Genomic DNA, 18,254 nt, shown 5'->3' on the forward strand with positions numbered 1-18,254 from the left:
GAACGAAAGCAACCATGGAGACATGGCAAGATATAATTGTTTCTTAACCTGACCATGATAGCACTCTCAGGTTTCATTTTACATTTTATGCACAGGGCGATTACATCTGATTGGGTCACTTCCAAACTCGTCCTGCCTTTGTCATCATCATCATCTTCATCCGCTTTATCCGAGGCCAGGTCGCGGGGGCAGCAGCCTAAGCAGAGAAGCCCAGACCTCCCTCTCCCCAGCAGTGTTGCCACAGTTACTTTGAAAAAGTAATATATTACGGACTACTGATTACTCCTTCCAAAAGTAACTTAGTTACTTTACTGATTAGTTTATTTTTAAAGTAACTAAGTTAGATTACTAGTTACTTTATTAGTTACTTTCAGAAGCAGCCAATAACACTCCCCACTGCCTCAACATAAAAACATCAACCAATTTTGCCAATACTCACTTTATTGGAAGTGTATTTTAACAGTAATGTCAACAATATATCTCCTGACATTTGAAGTTGAACTTAAAACTTTTTTCCTGACAGAAATACTTGTTTGTATGAAAATAAAGACAGTCTTGTTACTTCACTTAACATAAATACTTTTTATAAAAAAACAAAAACAAACAAAGAGTCTTTCTTGACTTCCCTTAAGATACTTTTTATACCATCCACATGTAAACACTATTGTCCGCTTTTGTAACTTTGGACTAATCTTATGAAAAAAAAAAGAGACTGCAGGTCCAACTTAAATTGCCTTACTTCCTTGCAGGTAATTGATTTAAGTTAATCAACTTGAAAACTTTAATAAGTTTATTAAGTGACTTTGATAAACTTAATTTAATTACTTGTAAATAGTTATTTAAATTGGATTCCCCATTCTCTGTTTTTTCAGTATATGTTGTCATCGCATGTTATGGGGGAAACAGTAGAGTGGAGCGAGTAAACCAGTGGTTGTACCTCATTAACAGAAGCTTCTCAAACCTTTTGTCAGAAAGTCGATGTCTTTTAGGCGTGAGCACCAAACCTCCCAGACTAAAAAGCCGCTCCACAGGAGCACTTGATGGGGTTGGAGTGTTATACTTTAAAAAAATTGTCTTTATGCTTGAAAATTTATGCAGAATCTGAAGGTCGTAGCCTGACATCAGGTAGTCCATGACTTCTTTTTCTGCAGAATAGGTCTCCTCCTCTGGCTCTGCCTCAAAAGTGAAAAAGTCCATCTCACCTTGGCTGCTAGATGTAGTAGCACTGGGCACACTGGCAGGGTTTTTTGCCAGAGGAACAGTGGTGCAACACTCTGCTGTCAGAAGCTGTTTTACTCGCTCCCTCCTTCCTGCATCTCTCAGCCATCGGAGTTTGAATTTTGGACAACTGGCAGCTGCAAGAAGGGCATCTTTGTCGTCCAGCACACCGGCGAAATGAGTCTGAATAGCCTAAAAAACATAATTGATATTTTTTATGCCTACAATTTATTATGTTATTGAATTATTTGCAAACCATGCCTAATATGAGATCAGTATTATGGATTTATTTTGTTTTAGGTTACTTGTAAACATTTTAATTGTTTTAATCTTATTTTTCAATGATAATTAATATTCTGTTCCATGTTTGTGAATTGTATGAAGCAAAAAATCTGACTAATTTCAAGATAGAGCGTACCTGTACAATGGCATCTGGAAGGCCTGCAGTCATCCTGGAGAGGTCATCTTTCACAGCCTGGGTCTTCTGCATCAGAACTTCAAGTGTTGGTAGTAAAGTATGGACAGTCGCCTTGTAAAATGTCCAGTGCTGCAGTCAGAGGTTTCATGGACATGCAGTACTCATGCAGGAACTGGTATTCTTGATCTTTGAAGCACTTCAGTCCTAGCTTTGTGCACAGAGTATTCAGCTCACCCATGGGGATTTCTGCAATTCTCTTTACAGCATCAAAAAAGGAATTCCACCTTGTGGATGTTGGTATTAGGAGCTTTCTTTTGCTGATTTCTTCCACTGTTTCTGATGCAAGTGTAGATCTACTCGATTTGGTCCAAAGAGCTGTGCATTTTGCTGTGCTGCTCCTATACACAGCCCTGCTCTCTGCATTAGTTGTTAAATGTTTCTCCACATCACGTGTGCAAATTATGTTGATGGTGTGCGAAGCACACCTGCGGTGCGGGGGAAGAGACAGCTGACCATCACTTTCATTCTCAGCCGAGAGGATTTCTGACAGATCAGAAAAAGTGACATCGTCGTCTTTGGGGCTGGACTCTTCCTCCTCCATCTCATCATCGGACTCCGTGACAGGATGATAAACTTGAAACGCCTTAACAAAGTTGGATCCATTATCAGTAACTGTTGCAACTACTTTGTTGAGTAATCCATAAGAGGAGTGGATGTTTTCGATTTCTGTACCAATGACATCATACGTGTGTCTACCACGAATTCGCCTACATGCTAATGCAACCTTGTGGCGCTCTAATGTGGTTCTACTGATCCAGTGGAGCGTTACTCCCATATAGCTTCTGTTGTTAGCAGTCCAAATATCCACGGTAGTTGAAACAAAGTCAATCTCTTTCAGTGTGGCCTTCAAATTTCTCTCCATTTCTGTAAACTCCTTCTCCAAGTAAGAAGTAAAAGTCGTTCGGTGAGGCAGCTCGGCATTAACAGAAGTAGGGATCTTTTTTATTATGGCACGAAACGAGGGCGAGTCAACAGTGTTTATAGGTAGCATTTCTTCTACAATATACTGCGCGACCAACTTCTTCAATTCTTCATCACTTACTGGTTTTGCACCAAAGTCCAACTTTTGTTGTTTGGGGGGTGTAGGACCTTCTGCGGAAGTCACGGCTCTCTGCTTCGGACCACTTGGTGGGACTCTCTCTGTGAGTTTGACTGAGCTGTGCTGCGACTCCAAATGTTTCTTTAAGTTTGACGTAGTGTTTTTGAAGGTAGATAACACTTTTTCGCCAACACAGAGTGTACAACGAACCTTAATATTTAAATCTTTAGTTGACAGAAACTCAAAATAGTGACTATATTTCCAGCTAAAGAACGAACATCACTCTCCCTCCATTGTTGTTTACACTTTTTTACGTCGCTGGCTGCTTGTGAGCGGGAAACGTGACCTGTCGCTTATGTGACGTTTCACGACACGTATGCGTTTGTCATCCGCTGAGACGAAAAGAAGAAACCAAATCTTTTTGCTTAAAAAATAGTAACGCACAGTGGTTTGAACAAGTAACTTTAATCTGACTACTGTTATGGAAATAGTAACGCGTTAGATTAGTCGTTACTGAAAAAGTGGTCATATTTGGAGTAACGCGTTACTAAGCAACGCGTTACCGGCATCACTGCTCCCCAGCCACCTCCTCCAGCTTATCCGGGGGAACACCAAGGCGTTCCCAGGCCAGCCGAGAGATATAATCTTTCCAGCGTGTCCTGGGTCTGCCCTGGGGCCTTTGTACACAGCTTAAATATTTCTGATTGGATCTCACATTTTTTATTTTTTTTTAGACCAAAGTATCAATATATTCCATTGCACTTTTTTTTCTCGTGCACTAGTTTTTAGTTAGTTATTGTCTCCCTTTCATCATGAAAACAAAGGTAACTGACAAAAATTATGACAAAAATAATTGGTCAGTGAAATTAACACTGGATAAGAGCACCCATGCTGATGTAGCATTAACTTGTAGCTTAAAAATAGCACGCACAAACCATTCCATAGGTGCAAGATTTGCATGACAAATTGAGGTATTCAGTACAGTTTCTATTACAACATTTTATTGAGATTGATGCCATATATAGGTTGTTCCCCCAAGGATCGATATAGTCTGTGTAGTTGGAATTACTGGGTGGTCCCATCATGCTGTGTCCACATCAGTCAAATATCTGTTGCAGTCAGCTGGACCACAATTAAATAATTCTGAGCAGCACTTGGCAGACTGCAGCAGCCTGCATGTGTGTGTTCCATGAAAATCAAAAGTAACAAAAACCCTGCCATTCCTCAAGCCTGAATAATTTCAGTCACATTTTCTCCTGGAGATGTCTAAAGACAGGCTGTCTTTTGTTGCCATAGAGACCTGAATCCCCCCCGAACACAGTGTAGAGATCTGGCAGGTTTTTGACCATAATTCCGGGTTGTCACCCTCTGGCAGTAATAGGGGGAATATGTAGCACACAAGCACAAACTCCTTGTCTTGGTACAGAGCTCTCACTGCGGGACCAAAGTGCCACTTAAATCCAGACTCAAATTTTCTGTGATTGCAGGTTCCGATGGAGACATCGCCTGTTCATCATCTCCGCTCCCAACGACGAGGAGTGGGCCTATCAGCAGCAGCCTTACGCCCTCAACAGCCAAGCCTGCAATCTGGGTGAGTCACCAGAAGTCAACCAGTTTCACTTTTCAGAGGTCACTTCAGTTGCTAAAAGCTCAAATATGCTCGCCACCCAAGCTCTAATTGTGTCTCTCTGCTGCTAGGTGCTGTTTAGGTGATGTAGGTTTTTTTCTCCAAAATCTGCTGCCTGCTGCAACCAAAAAACAAATCTATAAGAAACACAGTTGCAGGCTCAATGAACCGATTGTTAGTGTGATTAACACTTCTTAGTCTAATTTATCGTTGTTATAAGATTTTACTATTTTGCTTATTTCTATTGTTTTACTGTATTATCTGTTTATTTACTCATGTAATGCAAAGCTTAAAGGAGCACATAGTGTTCACATATTTTTATGCCTTTGACACGTGTGCATAGACACATGAACTCTGCTTTAACTGCTGAATAGAGGAAGAGGCTCCTTGGTAACAGGAAAAAACCGTCTTCTCTGAAAGAGAGCGACTACACACACACATACATTCACACATACATCTTTACTATCTTTAGATATACTCAAGTCTGAAAAAGAGGAAATGTCATGAAACTGCTTCTGTGTATAAATAAAGCCTGACTGCAGCACTTCGGTGTGAGTATCCATTCTCTCTCACCCGTGCACGTAGTTCTTTGAAAACTCTCTGACTGTCTTGTATTCCTTCTTAGTATATAATGTCAACAAACTACTGACATTTAATTGGTCCTTCGAGCCGGATAGTTGACTGATATTATTAGTCCAACTGTCCACAGACGGAGTCTTCGGATCCTGACGTCGTGACCGCCTGCACTGAAACGCTCGCTTCCAGGAAGATGAGGAAAGACCACAGTCGTAAATTCGTCTGCTGGCCGGTGTTTACTCAGGCTTCACGGCGACAGGACTCGATAACACCGGATAAGAACACAGCGCTACTTTGAAGGTGAATATAACACAGTCATAAACATCATGCGTTTGAAATAAATCGACTTTACAACGACACTCATACCTGTAGAATCCTGTGTGGATAATAAGAGTCCTGTGTGGACACTAAGAGAGGTCCTGTGTGAACCGAAGGTTCGAAAGTAACCTATAAGACGGGATTGCACTTCCTGTGTGGATCGCACCCGCTAAAAACTTTAACAAGGGAAGGTTAGAAAGTAACCTATAAGACGGGATTGCACTTCCTGTGTGGATCGCACCCGCTAAAAACTTTAACAAGGGAAGGAGTGTCGAGTAAAAGCAGGTTTTTTTTAAGCGCGCAATGTATATGTGTAAAGAGTAAGTACGCCTTTGAATAGAGACTCTAGGTCTCTGTGCTACTCTTCTGTTTTCCTGTGAGGTATTGTGTGGTGGGAAAGAGAAAGGTTGCGCTTCATCGCATAAAATTGGGGCCGCCCTGAGTTTAGCTCAGGGTAGAAGGCTGCCTCAATAACCTCCTCCGACCTTTGTATCCACCAAACTTCATAGTGTATGTGTTGGCAGTATTAATAAAATAAACATAAAACAAATAAATTAAAATGGGAAATGAACCCACAAGACCTGAATTAACCGCTGATGAGCAGTGGATGGAGAAAATCCATCCAGGTGCCGGCCAAAATAAGCGCAAATAGGTGGAGAAATCCAAAGAAACTAAATTGTCCTACGTGGAGACCCTCCAAACAGAACTAAATAATGTAATATACTTGGCATGACGATCATGCCCAGATTGTATAAAATAAATAAAAGGAAATCATTCACATGAAAACCTTTTCTATAAAAAGAGAGATGCATAAGGTAGATTATGGCTGTGTCATTGTTCAGCCGAGGAAAGTGTGTGAAAAGATAAATGTCTCCAGCTTGGAAATGGGTGAGAACTGCAGCTCTCCCACAGTCCTTGATGGATACAAAATAAAATATAATAATAAACTACTTGGTTCGACATGCAACAGAGAGAATGAATGTGAATGAAGGTTGGATCTGAGATGAGGCAAACAGAAGACCAGTCTAAAAATAGGAAAAAGGAAATTTGTACAGATTGGATGAATTCTAAATCATCTGTTTGCTGAGTAAGATGATCCTAACTATTAATAATATTAATAATGGTATAAAATTAATAACAGGAAGTATCCTAGTCAGTATGATGTGAGATGGACAACTGTTATGAAGTCGTCTGCATCAAGCTTAAGGTTTGCTCAAACTCAGTATAATGACATATGAGATGAAGAAAATAAAGGCAATATCTAAACCAATTAGGTGCATAGAGGCACTTAACCTGTTTGAAAACCTGTAATTTATCCTAGATAAAATATTACTGAGATGTGGAGCACGTTTATAATAACAACTAATAAGCCAAACCCTGTAGATAATAACTAAACCTACAGGATTGAGAAGCTGAATTAAATATGTGGACACCGCTAAGTTGATGAGCATGTTACACATTTTCTTTTATCTTTATTTATTTTATTATTTTTTAGATCAGAGGCTGCATGCTATTAAAAGCCCACACATGCAGCTGTCTGTGAGCTCAGTTTTCCCCTGACACTTCTGCTTTGTTTCTGACAGCATTTTTCTTTGTCTTTTTGTGTCCTGACTCAATACAAGCAGCGCTACAACCAGTGTATGAGAGAATTAGAACCATACTAGCCCCAAGACCTGATTATGCAAAAATAGGAGAGACTAAACAGAAATAAAATGAGACAGCCTCTGATTTTCTGGATAGACTGCGCCCAGTCTTCCGACAAAATTCAGGTTTAGAATATACTGAAGGCCCGGAGACACCCTACCAACAACAGCTAAAAAATGCATTTTTGAAGGGCCTCCTCCCAAAAGTTAGAGCTCATGTAGATAAACATTGGGTCACCCAAAATACTGGGAACCTACCCGATGCTTTGCAGTATGCAGAACATGCAGTGAAAGTCCAAAAGAATAAAGCAGCCCAAAGTGGAGTTTTTGTAGTAACCACTGAAGGAGGTATCGTTGCATACACAGGCAGAAATCCACAAAAAGGGAAAGGCAAGAAACAGAATAGAGATGATAAAGAACGACATAGAAGGTGTTATAATTGTGATAAAGAAGGACATTTTGCCAGGGCAGAGACAATAGGGACAGTGAAGATGAAATGTGACTAGGCCCTAGCCCAAACACCCCACACGAACAGCTAGAGTGCGAGGGTGAAATTTTCAACATCCACCAGTTGCTTTTAGGCTCTGAACACAAATCAGAAGTAACTGTGTACATAAATGTCAAACCCAGCACTCATTTAACCACCTCTCCAACCTCATGCCTTGTAACTGAGAAAGAAAAGTGACTGATGTTAACCACTGTACATGACACAGAGATTGAGGCCTTGCCAAAATCTTTGTGGTCAAATGGGCCAACCGATGTAGGATTAATAAAACACGTTGATCCAATAAAAGTAAAAGTAACCTCTGACCGCAGACCAATGAAGCCACAATACCCACTATCTGCAGAAGCAAGAGACGGGATTCGCCCGGTCATAGCCAGTGTTGGGACTAACGCGTTATTAAGTAACGCGTTACAGTAACTACGTTATTATTGTGGTAACGAGCACGGTAACTAGTTATTATGCCAAAATCAGGAACGCGTTACTCGTTACTGGGATTTAGATAGGGTCGTTACTCGTTACTTCGTGTGGTGGCATCGCGGAGTTTCCACAGATTCAGTAACATTAGCAAGTGGTGGAGGCAGCAGGTGGATGAGGGAAAAGGGACGCAGAAGGAAAAGAGACCCGAGGCGGCCGCCGGTCCAAGTGTGAACTGAACTTCAGGTAAGAAGTTATGACCTGCAGTCTCTCTGGGTCAGATATAAACCAAGCTTAGGTGGAGTTTATTTTCGTTATTCTGACTTTTTCCGTACTGCGTGCTAGCTAGCATGACGGAGTTTCTACACAGCTGGGTGGTGCTATGAAGTTAATGATGTTGAACCTTAATTTGTTCATAAGTTATTAGAGTTGCCAACCGTCCCGTCTGGTATTCAGAGAAAATATTACGCGTTTCTTATTGAGGTGAAAAGGAACAGTTTGTCCCGTAATTCAGCTACAATGAAAAAGGCACAAAGCTGGAGTTATTCTGTGTCTTTACGCTGCACAGCTGCCTCTTCTTCTCTCATTCTCCCCCCTCCCTCTCCCGTTTCTACTTCAATCATGAAACTGATCAATGATCAGCTGATCGGCTCTCTTGTTTGTTTATCGCCCACTTTGCGCCGAAAGAGGAAACCAGCGGATGTCGCGCTAAACAACAGCAGCACGTTTAAGCTTGATCAGCTGTTGTTAGAATTTATTTAATATTAATTTCTAGTATCAGCTGATGTTTGCTGGAGCCACAGCTGTAAAAAAAAAAGCTGCTGGTCATGATATGGTTTGGTTATCTGGTGAGAGGGAAACATGAAGATGAAACCAGGAGATGTCCTTACTGGATCATCAGAGCTGAGCAGGTGATGGAGAAACAGGTTTACCTTTTAGATGACATGAATGAGTTGAAGGGAAGTTATGAACTGTTTCTGAGAGACAAATAACCCCAGGATCCTTTTTTAGGTAGCTGACAGCTGGTAACTGTGCAGGTGCGGATCTAGCAAAGTGTGGCCAAGGGGGCATGTAGGGCATTAACAGGGAATGGGGGGCACAAAGAAATACTTTTCTTTCTTATTCTCATTTAAAATGTCTAGCTTTTAAAAAATAATTATCTGAATCTTACAACAAACGATTGATAGATTGATGCATATATACCATCAAAACAGTGAACATCACTGTCACAACAGTGTTTGTTTTCATTCAAAGGCTTTATGATTTTTCCTATAATGGTGGGCCAGTTTCTAGTCAAAATGCCCGGGCCAATTTTCTGTCCCAGTCCAGCCCTGTATGCAGCTCATCTGCAGTCTGGTGTTACCTACATCTTCCTATTCAGAAGGCAGAATTTCTGAGTTCTGAGTACAATCGAAAGCACTACGACTGCAGTTTTTGTGTTGGATGTAAAAGGCGCACATGACTCTGTGACGTAGGCTAGAATCATGGCAGCAGTCAATGACGGTCCAGGCGTGGGATTTCTCTCGTGGAAATATGCACGTTATCATATCCTTTCTATTGGTAGGTGGCACAGTGCACTTGTGGCAAGTAAGCAAGCTAGAAGACTGGCAAAGTTATGGAAGAAACACATTAACAAGAGAATTCTGAGTAAAACCAAAGTTACTTTCCCTAGTAACTAGTTACTTTGAAAGTAACGAGTAACTTGAAGTAACTGAGTTACTTTTGAGAGAAGTAACTAGTAATGTAACTAAGTTACTATTTTAAAGTAACTTACCCAACACTGGTCATAGCAGACATGGAAAAAGCAGGGATTCTGATAAAAACAACAAAAACAACATGTAACACGCCTATATTTCCAGTAAAGAAAGCAAGCACAGGAAAATATAGACTTGTACATGATTTGAGAGCAATTAATGACATTACAGAACAAATCCCTCCTGTTGTGGCAAACCCACACACAATATTGAACCAAGTGTCACCCAGAGAACAGTGGTTTTCAGTAATTGATTTATCTAATGCTTTTTTCTCTGTGCCTCTGCACCCAGAGTCACAGAAACTGTTTGGCTTCACGTTTGATAACCAGAAATACACATACACACGCTTACCACAAGGTTTTCAAAATAGTCCAACACTATATGCAGAAGCGCTTAAGCACTCAATGTCCACTTGCAGTCTGCCCGCTCCAGGACAGTTCCTGCTCTACGTAGATGACATTCTGGTAACCGGAAACACGCAGGCAGACCGCAAGGAAAACACCCTAACTGTGTTGCTACACCTAGCACAGCAGGGTCACAAAGTGTCACAACACAAGCTGCAATTGTGGCAATCAAAGGTCATATATCTAGGTCATGAGTTGACAGGACAGGGCAAGAAATTGCTAGACAGCCGGAAAGCAGCTGTACAAGATGCTCCAAAACCATTAACAAAACAACAAATGATGAGCTTCCTTGGTCTCTGCAACTTTTGCAGAAGTTGGATTCCAGAATATGCCCTCAGGGTCCAACCCCTGCAAGACTTAATTTATGGAAAAAATCTAGCTTTGAGAGATAAGTTGACATGGACGCCTGAAGCAGAACAGTCATTTCAGAATTTAAAATCAGCTCTGCAAACTAGCACTGTCCTAGCATTACCAGACTATGACAAGCCATTTTACTTGCACGTGGATGGCAGCTCTGGATACATGAAAGCCGTACTGACACAAGCTTTTGGGGATAGACAGCGGCCATTGGCATTTTATTCATGTAAACTTGATTCTGTGGTTGCTGGCCTTCCTACCTGCGTGCAGGCCTGTGCGGCTGCAGCAGAGGCAGTTAAAAAGTCAGCTGATATCATTTTAGGACACCCTTTAATTGTTAAAGTGCCACACGCTGTTACCTCGATACTGCTGCAAGCGAACCTCTCATATCTAACACATGCAAGACAGCTATCATATGTAGGCATCCTGCTTTCACAGTCACACATAATACTATAGAGAAGTGTAACCAGCTAAATCCGAGTACTCTGCTTCCTGTGGAAACAGATGGTGATGCACATAGCTGTTTGCACAAGCTAGATGAGGAAACGAAACCGCGACCTGACATATATAGCACACCACAAATATCCTTTGTAGACATCTTTGTAGATGGTTCCGCAAGCAAGGACAAAACTGGACGAAACTGTGTTGGTTATGCTGTGACCACAATAGATACAGTTATTGAAGCACGGCCATTAACCTCTTCACACTCAGGCCAAAGTGCAGAGTTAACAGCAGTCATCAGAGCCTGTGAATTATACAAAGACAAAGATATAAACATACACACAGACAGCCAGTACGTCTACGCTGCAGTACACCATTTTGCGAAGATATGGCAGAACAGAGGTATGATAACATCAACTGGCGCACCAGTACAACACGGTGGTCTTTTGAAAAGACTGCTGGAAGTCATCACATTGCCCAGACATTTAGCCTTATGTAAATGTGCTGCACATCAGAAAGATGACTCAGACATCACTAAAGGAAATGACTTTGCAAGATAAGGCAGCAAAAGAGGCAGCAGGAAAAGAAGCAGACGCTTTTACATTAACCCCCTGCCCTCTGATATCAATAGATGTTTTGAAAGACGAACAAAAAGCAGCATCACAAAATGAAAAATCCTCCTGGTTAAAAGACGGAGCAATATTACAAGACGATATCATGACATGACCTAAATCTTTGCACAAAGCGGCAGCGTTGGTGACCCGTGGGAAAACCCACGTGTCAACAGCGGGGAGGCTACTTATACAAATTAAACAATTCTACACAAAAAATTTTGAAAGTTCAGCAAAAGAATTTATCAGAACATGTATGGTTTGCCAAAGACACAACGCACAGGGAAATTTACGACCAAAGCGAGGGCATTTCCCTAAACCACCACATCCATTTCACACTATCCACATGGATTTCATAGAATTAAATGAATCACAATCCTCCAAATATGCACTTGTGATAATAGATGTATTTTCTAAATGGCCAGAAATATACCCAGTGAAAAAAGCAGATGCAATTTCAGTAGCAAAATGTTTGTGTAACCATTTTATACCCACGTATGGCATTCCAAGTTTAATACGATCTGACAATGGCACACATTTTGTAAATGAAGTAATAAGCAAAGTCTCTGAAGCTTTAGGTTTTAGCATAAAACACCATTGTGCCTATCACCCAAGCAGTGCAGGATTAGTCGAGAGAACTAATGGCACAATTAAACAGAGATTAAGAAAATGTATGGAAGAAACTAAAAGACCATGGCCTGAATGTTTGAGTTTAGTTAAACTATGGATGAGAATAACTCAAGGAGCAAGAGGTCTGACCCCATTTGAAATTATACATGGCAGGGCATTCCCACTGCCCATTACCAGTGAACCAATTAATAAAGCTGCAGCAGAAACAACAATGGCAGAATGGATGATAAAACTATTTGAGAATAAAGAAGTGAGACTAAGCAATCAACTGCCGAGTGATCTCTCTCCAGTCTCTTGCAGGTTGAACCCCGGTGATTGGATTCTGATTAAAGTCCTCCAGCGGAAAAACTGGAGTGCTCCGAAGTGGGAAGGTCCCTTCCAGGTGTTACTTACCACACCCACAGCTTGTAAGATAGCCGAACGACCTTCGTGGATACATCAAACCCACGTGAAGAAAGTGTTTGCACCACAATAAGACGCCGGTTCCCCTGGCTTCTGAGTGATCTGCCGGTGGAGGAAGGGCTGATTGGGTATATCCCGCCTCTTCGCTTCGCACGGGGTCTACTCACCAGAAGTTTTAGGGGTTCCAGGTCATCACTGAAGAACAGACACTAATAAAGACTGACCTATCCCACCGAAGAGCAGAACCAATAATAACACCAGGGACGCCTGAATAAAATCTCAACAAGATGACTGAGGAAAACAATCTGATAAATCCAGAAGAAGAACCAGCCCCAGGATCAATGCCAGCACCAGCTCCAGCCCCAAAGCTGTGTTTGGGCGCTTGTGACATCAAAGGAAAGCAACTCATGTGCCGCATATTCTGTCTGATGGCCGTCCTCCTGATGACAGCGCTCTTTTGGTTGATGCCCAGCGGTACCCACAGGACAGAACCAACTATTCCCCGACCTAAGAGGTGGACCCACGACAATTCCCACCTCTCTGAGATGACTCAAGACCATGTTCACCCTTGGATGAATAACGCCTGGTATCGATACATACACAACAGAGTGGAGGAAAAAGAATGTTATGTCTGTTCTCACATGCCTTCAATTTCAGTCTACCCCACCATCTATGGTCGCATGATGAACAGTCACTGGCAAAGTGAATGTGCAGCAAGTTTTGCCAGCATTGGAAGACAACACTTTGCAATCAGCATGAAAGCTTCACTCCCAGAGAAGTGGCATCCTCTATGCTTCTACCAAGCGGCAGGGCAAGGACGCCACCCCCTGGGCCATACCAGCAACTGCAACGCAACCTATGGAGGAGTAAGGTAATGCCAAAAACATGCTCAGGATAGAGACACTCGACTACCGTTTTGGACTGTTTCTGAATGCTTCAACAGAAGATTGGCTGACCTGGCTACTTAGCAGGTCATGGAAGACATTGCTTATTAAAGGACTAATGCTCATTGGAGTACTTCTCATACTCCTTTGCTTATTCTCAACATGTGTGCTACCCTGTATCCGAAACATGATAAGCAGAATGTTCACTGTAAGAATGCAAGCTTATGTCGCATTATCCCAAAGCAAACAACAAGAAGAAATGCAATTTGAAGAAGATGACTTCTAATCATTAACTATGTATACCTAATAAAGCTGATCATGTATGTTTTTACAAAATGATACACTAGTTGAAAATGCACACGCAAGTGACTAGTAGTTGAAGTACATAAACATATATGAACAACAGCAGGGAATGTTATGAGATTTTACTATTTTGCTTATTTCTATTGTTTTACTGTATTATCTGTTTATTTACTCATGTAATGCAAAGCTTAAAGGAGCACATAGTGTTCACATATTTTTATGCCTTTGACACGTGTGCATAGACACATGAACTCTGCTTTAACTGCTGAATAGAGGAAAAGGCTCCTTGGTAACAGGAAAAAACCGTCTTCTCTGAAAGAGAGCGACTACACACACACATACATTCACACATACATCTTTACTATCTTTAGATATACTCAAGTCTGAAAAAGAGGAAATGTCATGAAACTGCTTCTGTGTATAAATAAAGCCTGACTGCAGCACTTCGGTGTGAGTATCCATTCTCTCTCACCCGTGCACGTAGTTCTTTGAAAACTCTCTGACTGTCTTGTATTCCTTCTTAGTATATAATGTCAACAAACTACTGACAATCGTAAACGGTCATGATGTGCCTGTTCACTGTACTCTGTACCCTATAAGAAATGTTGTAAGAGATTGAACAACTGACCTTCCGATTAGTGGAAGATGCACAGCCGCCCATAACAATCTTCTGTTTCTGCAAGTCCGAAAGTACAAAGATTCATTTACTGGGAAGAGATAGCTAAAAGAGCAGAACTCTTTATGAAACTTCCCTTTGATGACATGTTTATTCCTTCACTTCACACGGGCCTGTGTCATGTCCCTGCTTGCCAAAATGTTAGTCAGAATATTCATGAATATGTTAATCAAATGAAGAAGCAATGAAATCAAATGAACAAGTAATGTTTTTTTGTTTACTGCAACTTTCCAGACATTATCAGCCTGTGTTTATGCACATGAGCACTATGTGTGAGTTAATGCATGTTCACCAGCGGATGTGGAGAAGGATCCCAGATGACGGAACTGGCAAAAATCTGAACTGTTGTTCTTTTCCTCCCCTGGCAGGAGACTTTTCAGCCGGCCAGTTAGTCAACTTTTCCACAGTAACTTGAAAGTTATTATCGCACATCTCAAAAAGAGGCATTTGTCTCAACTTTGCAAATCTCAACAACCTGACATGTTTGACAGGTTTGTGGAAGATACATGTAAACTTTAAATAGCCCACGGTGAACTTTCCTTCTCTGTGAAACCAAATAACTGCTGTCAGCAGGACTTTCTGCCCAAGATAAACCTCACGTTTTTGTTTTGTTTGCACAAGCTGAAGATTTTGGACATTTCTTCCTGGCTCCCTTCAGACTTTTGTTGCTTCTGCATATTCATACAGGTTAACATAGTCTGTAAAAAACACTAAATGGTCTTTCACGCGTATGAGCTTGACCTTGAGTCAGATGTTTTATTGGTAACAATCAGCCAATAAATCTACAATTACATTATATCAGTTTCTGACCGACAAGTAACCTTTCACTTTTTTTCTTTTTTCTTTTTTGCCTGTCCCATTTGTTTCTTTAGCCATCAGAATTGTTGTCTGAAGACCAACAAGGATACCCAATGGATTTATTTTGCCAAAAGGATCATTGTGGCATTGCCGTATTGGTCCATTTGATCGACCTTTGTTTTTATTATTTATTTTATTTTATTTTCAGTTGTTACAGACGGGACAGACATGAGTGAGGGATAGGAAAGGGAGAAAGAAAGAGGAAGGAAAAGAAAAACAAAAGGGGAGAGGGACAGTGAGAAAGGGGGGGGAGAAAAAAATCTCCTGGATCACCTGTTGAGAGAAAAAGAATAGAAAACAAGCAAAAAAACCCAAAGCAACATACTAAACACAACACCATCGCAATAATCTAGCTAAGTGTAAACAGCAGTAAATACTATTTATTCAATGTTGTTGTGCAGCACGCAGGACAGACAGCGCACAATGTGCTTTGAAGTAGCAGCCAAGAAAGGTGTAATTTAAGTCTACGAGCAGTGAACACCCGTGTGCACACCTGTGTGGATCAGCGCGCTTGTATTCAAATGGTTTCCACATGTAATGGTCTGCAAGAGGATGTAGAGAGCCATAGCCCAGTCCCCCAGGGCATGAAGCAGGCATGGAGGAGATCCAGGCCCCAGACATCCAGAGGCCCCAGAGTGCGAGAGCCCAAGGAGGACCACTGGAGGGGCATCCGTGCCACACTCATGGGAAGGGCTGAGGATCCCCAGACGAAGCGTCACCCAGTAGCCACCGAGCAGAAGCTAGAGGGGGCTGCACCGGCGTGCCCGCCGGCTCTGCCAGCAGCCAGCTGTGCCAGAGTGAACTGAGCTGCAGGCCCAGAGGCCGGAGGCCCGAGGGCCCCCCGCACCCCGGAGGAGGCCTGACCAAGCAACAGGCGCCAGGCCCCGCCAGGTAGCCACCGGGAGTGAGCCGGTACATACCTGAGCGCCCAGCCCCGGACACCAAGAACCACCAATGCACCGACCCCTGAGGGCATCAGTCACCGACAGGGAGTGTGGTGAGGGGAGATAGGCCTTGGAGGACCTGGGAGTTCCCAGAGAGGTGGAGTCTAAGACCCGACCTGACATATAGACACAGACAAACAGGCACACACAGACACAAACATGCATTCCCACCCTCATGCACACATATACAAACACTCAGCACTCACCCAACGTAAGGATTGACATAAATGGACATGTACACACAATCACACTCCCCAAACATACTCTATACCCCGGGTCCAGGTACCCTCGCCCCCAGAGGGGGAAACAGAACCCAGACCCAAGAGATGTTACCCTTCCCCCCGGGGTGGAGGCAAGCAGATCGTCCCAGGCTCCGCAGCAGTAGGGAGGCCAATCGGACAGCCAACATCTCCTCCCAGCCCCCCCGCCCCGATGGTTAGCAGAGAACGGGGATGTGTGAAGACCCCATACCTCCCTCCTCCCGCTCATGTGTAGTGTTGCTGCGTGTTGTTCTAAAGTGCATTTAAAACAAGGGAGAGCATGGTGCTGCTGCCAGAGAGCAGCAGGTGTTAGCACGGCCCCTCCCTGCCTGCCCTCTCTTTTTGAATGTTTCATGCCTGTTTCACCTTCAAACACACATACACTGTGTGTACACAGGGGCATTAAATAGGGGTTTATATTTAAGCCAAAGCAAATTTTTACAACCTTGCAATGATAAAAAATATTTTTAGCTTACTGTTGATCTGTGAAGCATTAACAGATTATCTATCATTTGTCCTAGCTTATAAAGCTCTCATGAAATATAACTTCCTAGAAAGTAACCTCAGTTTTATCTGAAATAAGAAGCAGAAAGTTAGCGGCCATCCAGGTCTTTATGTCTTTAAGACATTCCTGCAGTTTGGTGTGTATTATCTGGCTTCATGGACAGATAGAGCTGGGTGTCATCTGCATAGCAGTGAAAATTTATGCTATGTCTTCTAATGATGCTGCCTAAGGGAAGCATGTATAATGTAAACAGAATTGGTCCTAGCACTGAACCCTGTGGAACTCCATAATTAACCTCAGTGTGTGAAGAGGACTCACCATTTACATGCACAAATTAATTAATTATCGGAAATAATTAATTACATAAATATTTACAACAAATGTAATTAATTAATTAATTATTGACACATTTAATTATTTATTTCACATTTTAATTAATTATTGCCACATTTAAATAATTATTTAATTGTGTATTTAATTAATTCATTTTGGCACAGTTGACTCCTTCAGGTCTCACCATGAAATAATTTTATCTGTCAACCTCACCCATCAAACTCAGGAGGCGGGGTTAACACTGATCGAGTCAAAACCATTGCTTTGGCCTGGTGGCCATTGTTTTTAGCACACAACTGTTAGGATGCCTGGGTCGTCGACCCAGGGTTTTTGAGTTTATAATATTATGTATACTTTCTAGTTTTTGGTTTCTTTGAGTTCTGTCTTATGGCTTATGTCTCTGTCTTCTTTAGTTGCTCTGTCTCCCCTATCACCTGCATCGCCTTGTCTAGTTCGCGTCTATGTGTATCTTAAGTTCCTATATCCCCGTGTTCAGTCAGTGTTTGTGTCTGCCCTGTTCCCACGTCTCTGTTCCCTTTGTAGTGCCTGCTTATGAGCCTGTGTCTTTGTTCAGTCTGTGTTATGCGTTTCCTGTTTTACTTTGAAGGTCTGTGTCTTATCTCAGTGTGTTCAGGTTACGCTTCTTTGGTCTCGTCAGTTCTGATTTGCCCCAGCTGTGTTTCCCTCCTGTTACTCATTTCCTGATTGCTCCCTCTGTGTATTTAAGCCCTGTGTTTCTCTGTGTCCGTGTCGCAATCTACCGTTTATTTTGCTGTGTGTTTTGCCTGTCCACCGGTGTTAGTTTATTTTTGACATTTTCCAGTTATGCCATGTTTGCGTTCAGCATTAAAGCTGTTTTTGTTTAAGTTCTGTCTCCGGAGTCTGTGTCACGGTCTGGCTGGGGCAGACCGTATGTGTTGCAGAGGAGGACTCAAACACAGACCAAAACGTGGTGTGGATTAACAAAACAAGCCGTTTATTGAGACTAGAAATGAGGGTACAAAATAACAGGGCATCGGTAAAAACTAAACAATAACCTAAACTGGGTGAACTAATAACAAAACATGAAAAACC

The 18,254-nt window shown here is 42.1% G+C and overlaps 1 long non-coding RNA gene across 1 annotated transcript; it reads right to left on the reverse strand.

Moving 5' to 3' along the window:
- Positions 1-423: 423 nt before the first annotated feature.
- On the reverse strand, positions 424-3,919 carry LOC309695964. The gene is made up of 2 exons (XR_014273270.1): positions 1,637-3,919; positions 424-1,410 (listed from the first exon to the last, which is right to left on the reverse strand). It is a non-coding gene; the product is annotated as an uncharacterized lncRNA (long non-coding RNA).
- Positions 3,920-18,254: the final 14,335 nt, after the last annotated feature.

The sequence above is a fragment of the Aulonocara stuartgranti genome (genome assembly GCF_965226115.1).
Source record: "Aulonocara stuartgranti genome assembly, chromosome: 19".
Classification (NCBI taxonomy): Eukaryota; Metazoa; Chordata; class Actinopteri; order Cichliformes; family Cichlidae; genus Aulonocara; species Aulonocara stuartgranti.